Below are 7,761 nucleotides of genomic sequence, written 5' to 3'. Positions count from 1 at the left end.
ACACTCTCTTGTTGGATGATGAACACATTGCGTAGGATTACACGAACCCTCAATGCCGGAGTTAACAAGCTCCACAATTCAATGTTCATATTTAAATAACCTTAGAGTGCATGAAAGATCAACACGACTAAACCAAGTACTAACACGAGCATGCACTACTCGTCACCTTCACACTATGTAGGAGGAATAGATCACATCAATACCATCATAGCAATAGTTAACTTGATAATCTACAAGAGATCACAATCATAGCATACGCCAAGTACTAACACGGATGCACACACTCGTCACCATTACACCGTGCGGGAGGAATAAAACTACTTTAATAACATCACTAGAGTAGCACATAGATAAATTGTGATACAAAACACATTGCAATCATAAAGGGATATAAATAAGCACTTCACTACGCCATTCATAACGGTGAATAAGTATTACGTGAAATATAGCCTAAGAGACCCACACGGTGCACACACTCGTCACCTTTACACACGTGGGACAAGGAGTCTCCAGGAGATCACATAAGTAAAATTCACTTGACTAGCATAACGACATCTAGATTACAAGCATCATCATATGAATCTCAATCATGTAAGGCAGCTCATGAGACTATTGTATTGAAGTACATAGGAGAGAGATGAACCACATAGCTACCGGTACAGCCCCGAGCCTCGATGGAGAACTACTCCCTCCTCATGGGAGACATCAGCGTTGATGGAGATGGCGGTGGTGTCGATAGAGGAGCCTTCCGGGGCACTTCCCCGCCCGGCGGCGTGCCGGAACGGAGACTCCTGTCCCCCGGATCTTGGCTTCGCGATGTCGGCGGCTGCGGAAGGTTTCTCGTACCGTGGCTTTTTCGTATCGAGGTTTTAGGTCCGGGGGCTTCTTATAGGCGAAGAGGCGGCGTCGGAGGGTCAACGAGGCGGCGACACCATAGGGTGGCGCGGGCCACACCCGGGACGCGCCGGCCTATGGTCCGGTGGGCCTGTGGCCCCCTCCGGTCCTTCCCGGGTGTTCTGGAAGCTTCGTGGGAAAAATAGGATGCTGGGTCTTGATTTCGTCCGATTCCGAGAATATTTCCTTACTAGGATTTCTAGAACCAAAAACAGCAGAAAACAGGAACTGGCCCTTCGGCATCTTGTTAATAGGTTAGTTCCGGAAAACGCATAAATATGACATATAATGTGTACAAAACATGTAGATATCATCAATAATGTGGCATGGAACATAAGAAATTATCGATACGTCGGAGACGTATCGGCATCCCCAAGCTTAGTTCTGCTCGTCCGAGCAGGTAAACGATAAACAAAGATAATTTCTGGAGTGACATGCCATCATAAACTTGATCATATTGTAAACATATGTAATGAATGCAGCGATCAAAACAATGGTAATGACATGAGTAAACAAATGAATCATAAAGCAAAGACTTTTCATGAATAGTACTTCAAGTCAAGCATCAATAAGTCTTGCATAAGAGTTAACTCATAAAGCAATAAATCAAAGTAAATGTATTGAAGCAACACAAAGGAAGATTAAGTTTCAGCGGTTGCTTTCAACTTGTAACATGTATATCTCATGGATAATTGTCAACATAGAGTAATATAACAAGTGCAATATGCAAGTATGTAGGAATCAATGCACAGTTCACACAAGTGTTTGCTTCTTGAGGTGGAGAGAAATAGGTGAACTGACTCAACATTAAAAGTAAAAGAAAGGTCCTCCAAAGAGGAAAGCATCGATTGCTATATTTGTGCTAGAGCTTTTATTTTAAAAACATAAAGAGAGCATAAAAGTAAAGTTTTGAGAGGTGTATGTTGTTGTCAACGAATGGTAGCGGGTACTCTAACTACCTCATCAACCAGACTTTCAAGAGCGGCTCCCATGAAGGACGTTATCTCTACCAGCAAGGTAGATCATCCCTCTTCTCTTTTGTTTACACATGTACTTTAGTTTAGTTTTTCTTTATTTATGGATGACACTCCTCCCAACCTTTTGCTTACACAAGCCATGGCTAACCGAATCCTCGGGTGCCTTCCAACAATCACATACCATGAAGGAGTGTCTATTTGCAAAATTAAGTTGCTTACTTGATGAATCGAGCAAAACATGTGAAGAGAATTATTAATGCAAGTTAATTAATCGGAGCTGGGAACCCCATTGCCAGCTCTTTTTGCAAAATTATTGGATAAGCGGATGAAGCCACTAGTCCATTGTGAAAGTCTGTCAAAAGTAAATGACAAGATCGAAAGATAAAACACCACATACTTCCTCATGAGCTATAAAACATTGACACAAATCAGAGGTGATAAATTTTGAATTATTTAAATGTAGCACTCAAGCAATTTACTTTGGAATGGCGGAGAAATACCATGTAGTAGGTAGGTATGGTGGACACAAATGGCATAGTGGTTGGCTCAAGGATTTTGGATGCATGAGAAGTATTCCCTCTCGATACAAGGTTTAGGCTAGCAAGGTTATTTGAAACAAACACAAGGATGAACCGGTGCAACAAAACTCACATAAAAGACATATTGTAAACATTATAAGACTCTACACCGTCTTCCTTGTTGTTCAAAACTCAATACTAGAAATTATCTAGACTCTAGAGAGACCAATTATGCAAACCAAATTTAGCAAGCTCTATGTGCTTCTTCATTAATGGGTGCAAAGTATATGATGCAAGAGCTTAAACATGAGCACAACAATTGCCAAGTATCAAATTATTCAAGACATTCTACCAATTACTACATGTAGCATTTTCTGTTTTCAACCATATAAAAATGAACGAAGCAGTTTTAACCTTCGCCATGAACACTAAAAGATAAAGCGAAGAACACATGTGTTCATATGAACCAGCGGAGCGTGTCTCTCTCCCACACAAGCATGTATTTATTCAGAGAATTAAAATAACAAAACAAAAATAAAAGCACACAGACGCTCCAAGTAAAGTACATAAGATGTGACCGAATAAAAATATAGTTTCAAGAGAAGGAACCTGATAAGTTGTCGATGAAGAAGGGGATGCCTTGGGCATCCCCAAGCTTAGATGCTTGAGTCTTCTTGAAATATGCAGGGATGAACCACGGGGGCATCCCCAAGCTTAGACTTTTCACTCTTCTTGATCATAGTATATCATCCTCCTCTCTTGACCCTTGAAAACTTCCTCCACACCAAACTCGAAACAACTCATTAGAGGGTTAGTGTAAAATAAAAATTAACATGTTCAGAGGTGACACAATCATTCTTAACACTTTTGGACATTGCATAAAGCTACTGAACATTAATGGATCAAAGAAATTCATCCACCATAGCAAAAGAGGCAATGCGAAATAAAAGGCAGAATCTGTCAAAACAGAACAGTCCGTAAAGATGGATTTTATTGAGGCACCAGACTTGCTCAAATGAAAATGCCCAAATTGAATGAAAGTTGCGTACATATCCGAGGATCACTCACGTAAATTGGCTTAATTTTCTGAGTTACCTACGGAGAATTAGACCCAGATTCGTGACGGCAAAGAAATATGTTTCTACGCGGTAATCCAAATCTAGTATCAACCTTTCTATCAACGACTTTACTTGGCACAACAAAACACAAAACTAAGATAAGGAGATGTTGCTACAGTAGTAAACAACTTCCAAGACACAAATATAAAACAAAGTACTGTAGCAAAATAACACATGGGTTATCTCCCAAGAAGTTCTTTCTTTATAGCCGTTAAGATGGGCTCAGCAGTTTTAATGATGCACTCGCAAGAAATAGTAGTTGAAGCAAAAGAGAGCATCAAGAAGCAAATTCAAAATAAATTTAAGTCTAACATGCTTCCTATGCATAGGAATCTTGTAAATAAACAAGTTCATGAAGAGCAAAGTAACAAGCATAGGAAGATAAAACACGTGTAGCTTCAAAAATTTCAGCACATAGAGAGGCATTTTAGTAACATGAAAATTTCTACAACCATATTTTCCTCTCTCATAATAACTTTCAGTAGCAACATGAACAAACTCAACAATATAACTATCACATAAAGCATTCTTATCATGAGTCTCATGCATAAAATTATTACTCTCCACATAGGCATAATCAATTTTATTAGTAATAGTGGGAGCAAATTCAACAAAGTAGCTATCATTATTATTCTCATCAAGTGTAGGAGGCATAGTATAATCACAACAAAATTTACTCTCCATAGTAGGTGGCACCAAAAGACCACTATCATTATAATCATCATAAATAAGAGGCAAAGTATCATCAAAGAAAATTTTCTCCTCAATGCTTGGGGGACTAAAAAGATCATGAAAACCAGCTTCCCCAAGCTTAGAACTTTCTATATTATTATCAACAATGGTGTTCAAAGCGTTCATACTAATATTACTACCAGCATGCAAATAAGATTCCATAGGTTTTTAAATTTTCGCATCAAACCATCCATGTCTTAAATCAGGAAATAGAATAAGAAGCTCATTGTCGTCCATTATGCCAAACTAGTGTAAACAAGAAACAAAAAGATGCAATTGCAGGATCTAAAGGAAATAGCTTCGAGCACAAACACAATGGCGCCGGAAAAATCTCGTTACACGGGACCGGAGTATGAGTGCCTTTTACCTTTCCTCCCGGCAACGGCGCCGGAAAATAGTTTGATGTCTACGGGAGCTTCTATTCTTGTAGACGGTGTTGGGCCTCCAAGAGCGAGAGGTTTGTAGAACAGCGAGCAAGTTTCCCTTAAGTGGATCACCCAAGGTTTATCGAACTCGGGGAGGAAGAGGTCAAAGATATCCCTCTCATGCAACCACTGCAACCACAAAGCAAGAAGTCTCTTGTGTCCCCAACACACCTAATAGGTGCACTAGTTCGGCGAAGAGATAGTGAAATACGGGTGGTATGAATGAATATGAGCGATAGTAACGGCGCGGCGCCGAGAAAATAGCTTGGCTGGCGTGTAGTTGATGGTGGTAATATGGTAGCGGTAGTAACGCGATAAAACAGATAAACAAGCGGCGATAGCGATATTTAGGAACAAGGCCTAGGGATTACACTTTCACTAGTGGACACTCTCAACATTGATCACATAACGAGAATAGATAAATGCATACTCTACACTCTCTTGTTGGATGATGAACACATTGCGTAGGATTACACGAACCCTCAATGCCGGAGTTAACAAGCTCCACAATTCAATGTTCATATTTAAATAACCTTAGAGTGCATGAAAGATCAACACGACTAAACCAAGTACTAACACGAGCATACTGCTGTCACCTTCACACTATGTAGGAGGAATAGATCACATCAATACCATCATAGCAATAGTTAACTTCATAATCTACAAGAGATCACAATCATAGCATACGCCAAGTACTAACACGGATGCACACACTTGTCACCATTACACCGTGCAGGGAGGAATAAAACTACTTTAATAACATCACTAGAGTAGCACATAGATAAATTGTGATACAAAACACATTGCAATCATAAAGGGATATAAATAAGCACTTCACTACGCCATTCATAACGATGAATAAGTATACGTGAAATATAGCCTAAGAGACCCACACGGTGCACACACTTGTCACCTTTACACACGTGGGACAAGGAGTCTCCGGAGATCACATAAGTAAAATTCACTTGACTAGCATAACGACATCTAGATTACAAGCATCATCATATGAATCTCAATCATGTAAGGCAGCTCATGAGACTATTGTATTGAAGTACATAGGAGAGAGATGAACCACATAGCTACCGGTACAGCCCCGAGCCTCGATGGAGAACTACTCCCTCCTCATGGGAGACGGCGGCGTTGATGGAGATGGCGGTGGTGTCGATGGAGGAGCCTTCGGGGGCACTTCCCCGCCCGGCGGCGTGCGCGAACGAGACTCTGTCCCCGGATCTTGGCTTCGCGATGGCGGCGGCTCCGGAAGGTTTCTCGTACCGTGGCTTTTTCGTATCGAGGTTTTAGGTCCGGGGGCTTCTTATAGGCGAAGAGGCGGCGTCGGAGGGTCAACGAGGCGGCGACACCATAGGGTGGCGCGGGCCACACCCGGGCCGCGCCGACCTATGGTGCAGTGGGCTCGTGGCCCCCTACGGTCCTTCCTGGGTGTTCGGAAGCTTCGTGGAAAAATAGGATGCTTGGGTCTTGATTTCGTCCGATTCCGAGAATATTTCCTTACTAGGATTTCGGAACCAAAAACGACAGAAAACGAGAACGGCCCTTCGGCATCTTGTTAATAGGTTAGTTCCGGAAAACGCATAAATATGACATATAATGTGTACAAAACATGTAGATATCATCAATAATGTGGCATGGAACATAAGAAATTATCGATACGTCGGAGACGTATCAATGGGCCTGCCGAATAAGGTAACCGGGGATAATTGAAGGCCCATGACCCGAAGATTACAAAGTCCGGAAGCCCAATAAAGCGTCAATATGGAAGATGGGGATATATTAGGAATAAAGAGATTTGTAATTGTACGAGACGAACTCAAAGAGTCTCTCGCTATTTTCTAACTTGTACGATACGAAAGCCTCGGCTCCACCTCCTATATAAGGGGGAGCCGAGGGAGAAAGAAAGGATCGATTCATTGTCAACACAAACCCTAGCTTTTAGCAGTCGAGCACCTTTTCGGGTGAAACCTTCGAGATCTACTTGCCGTCTACTTTCCGTGAAACCCTAGTCTACAATCTGTAGGCATTGACAAGTTAGAACCTTGTCATCGATACCATCGCCAGGATGAAGATCTGCAAGCTTCGCTCACCACGACCGAGGGAGAAAGACAGATCCTCCAGCCAGCAACCACATGCCCGACGCAGCACCAAGTGAGCTTCAGTGTCCACCGTCGCTGCCGCCAAGTCCGACGGCAACCCGGACCTGCTCCTGTACAACCTCGCAGTCTCCGACTCTGGCGCCGGAGCGAGCGCCGGAGCGACGGTGGAGACCGAGGACAAAAGTCCGCATAGAAGACACCGCCGCTGCCATGCCGTCCCCGATCGGAAGACCACGGCTCCCGGTCCATCCCCGTCGAGGATGTCGTCGGAGCACTTTTATTTGAAGCTTCCGCCATCGTCACCAAAGCCACAACGGTGGACAGCCGAAAACTTAAGCTAATAGGCCTAGAACCTACAGCTATACAAGTCCAGGCGCCAGATCCGGCGATCCCCTCCACACCGACGAGCACGAAGCCCTCGAGGGAGGGGAGACGCCAGAGCCAGTGCCGGAAAACGGGTCGCCTCTGTCGCCTTTCCTGCAGAGGAGGAGAGAGGGAGAGAGAGGCGAAGTAGGACTCTTGGGATGATTGCACTCCATGGCGTTGGGGAGCCCATTCATGGTCATCTATGGCTTAGAACCTTCAATGGCACTCGACATCCTACCTCTACCACTTCATGAGAGAAACAACATGGACGTTAACATGCGCGCCACCAACATGAAGAAACTCCATGAAACACAAGGGCAACAATTCAAGAACATGTACTTCGGCAAGCTATAAGACTCAATGTAAAGAAGAAATAGAGGATCTTCCAAGAAGGCGACCTCGTTTGGCTACACCTACGCAAGGAAAGATTCCCGTATGAGCGCAACTCCACGCTCAAACCACGTGGAGATGGCCCATTCAAGGTACTCAAACGCATTAACAACAATGTGTATGTCATCGACATACCAACATCCAAGTACTTGGTGAGAAACACCTTCAACATATCGGATCTCTCGCCATATCATGGAGATGAGGAAGAAATAGAGTCGATGACGACTCTTTCC

The sequence above is a fragment of the Lolium rigidum genome, chromosome 3 (assembly GCF_022539505.1).
Source record: "Lolium rigidum isolate FL_2022 chromosome 3, APGP_CSIRO_Lrig_0.1, whole genome shotgun sequence".
Lineage (NCBI taxonomy): Eukaryota > Viridiplantae > Streptophyta > Magnoliopsida > Poales > Poaceae > Lolium > Lolium rigidum.
Note: the sequence above shows the minus strand (reverse complement) of the source record.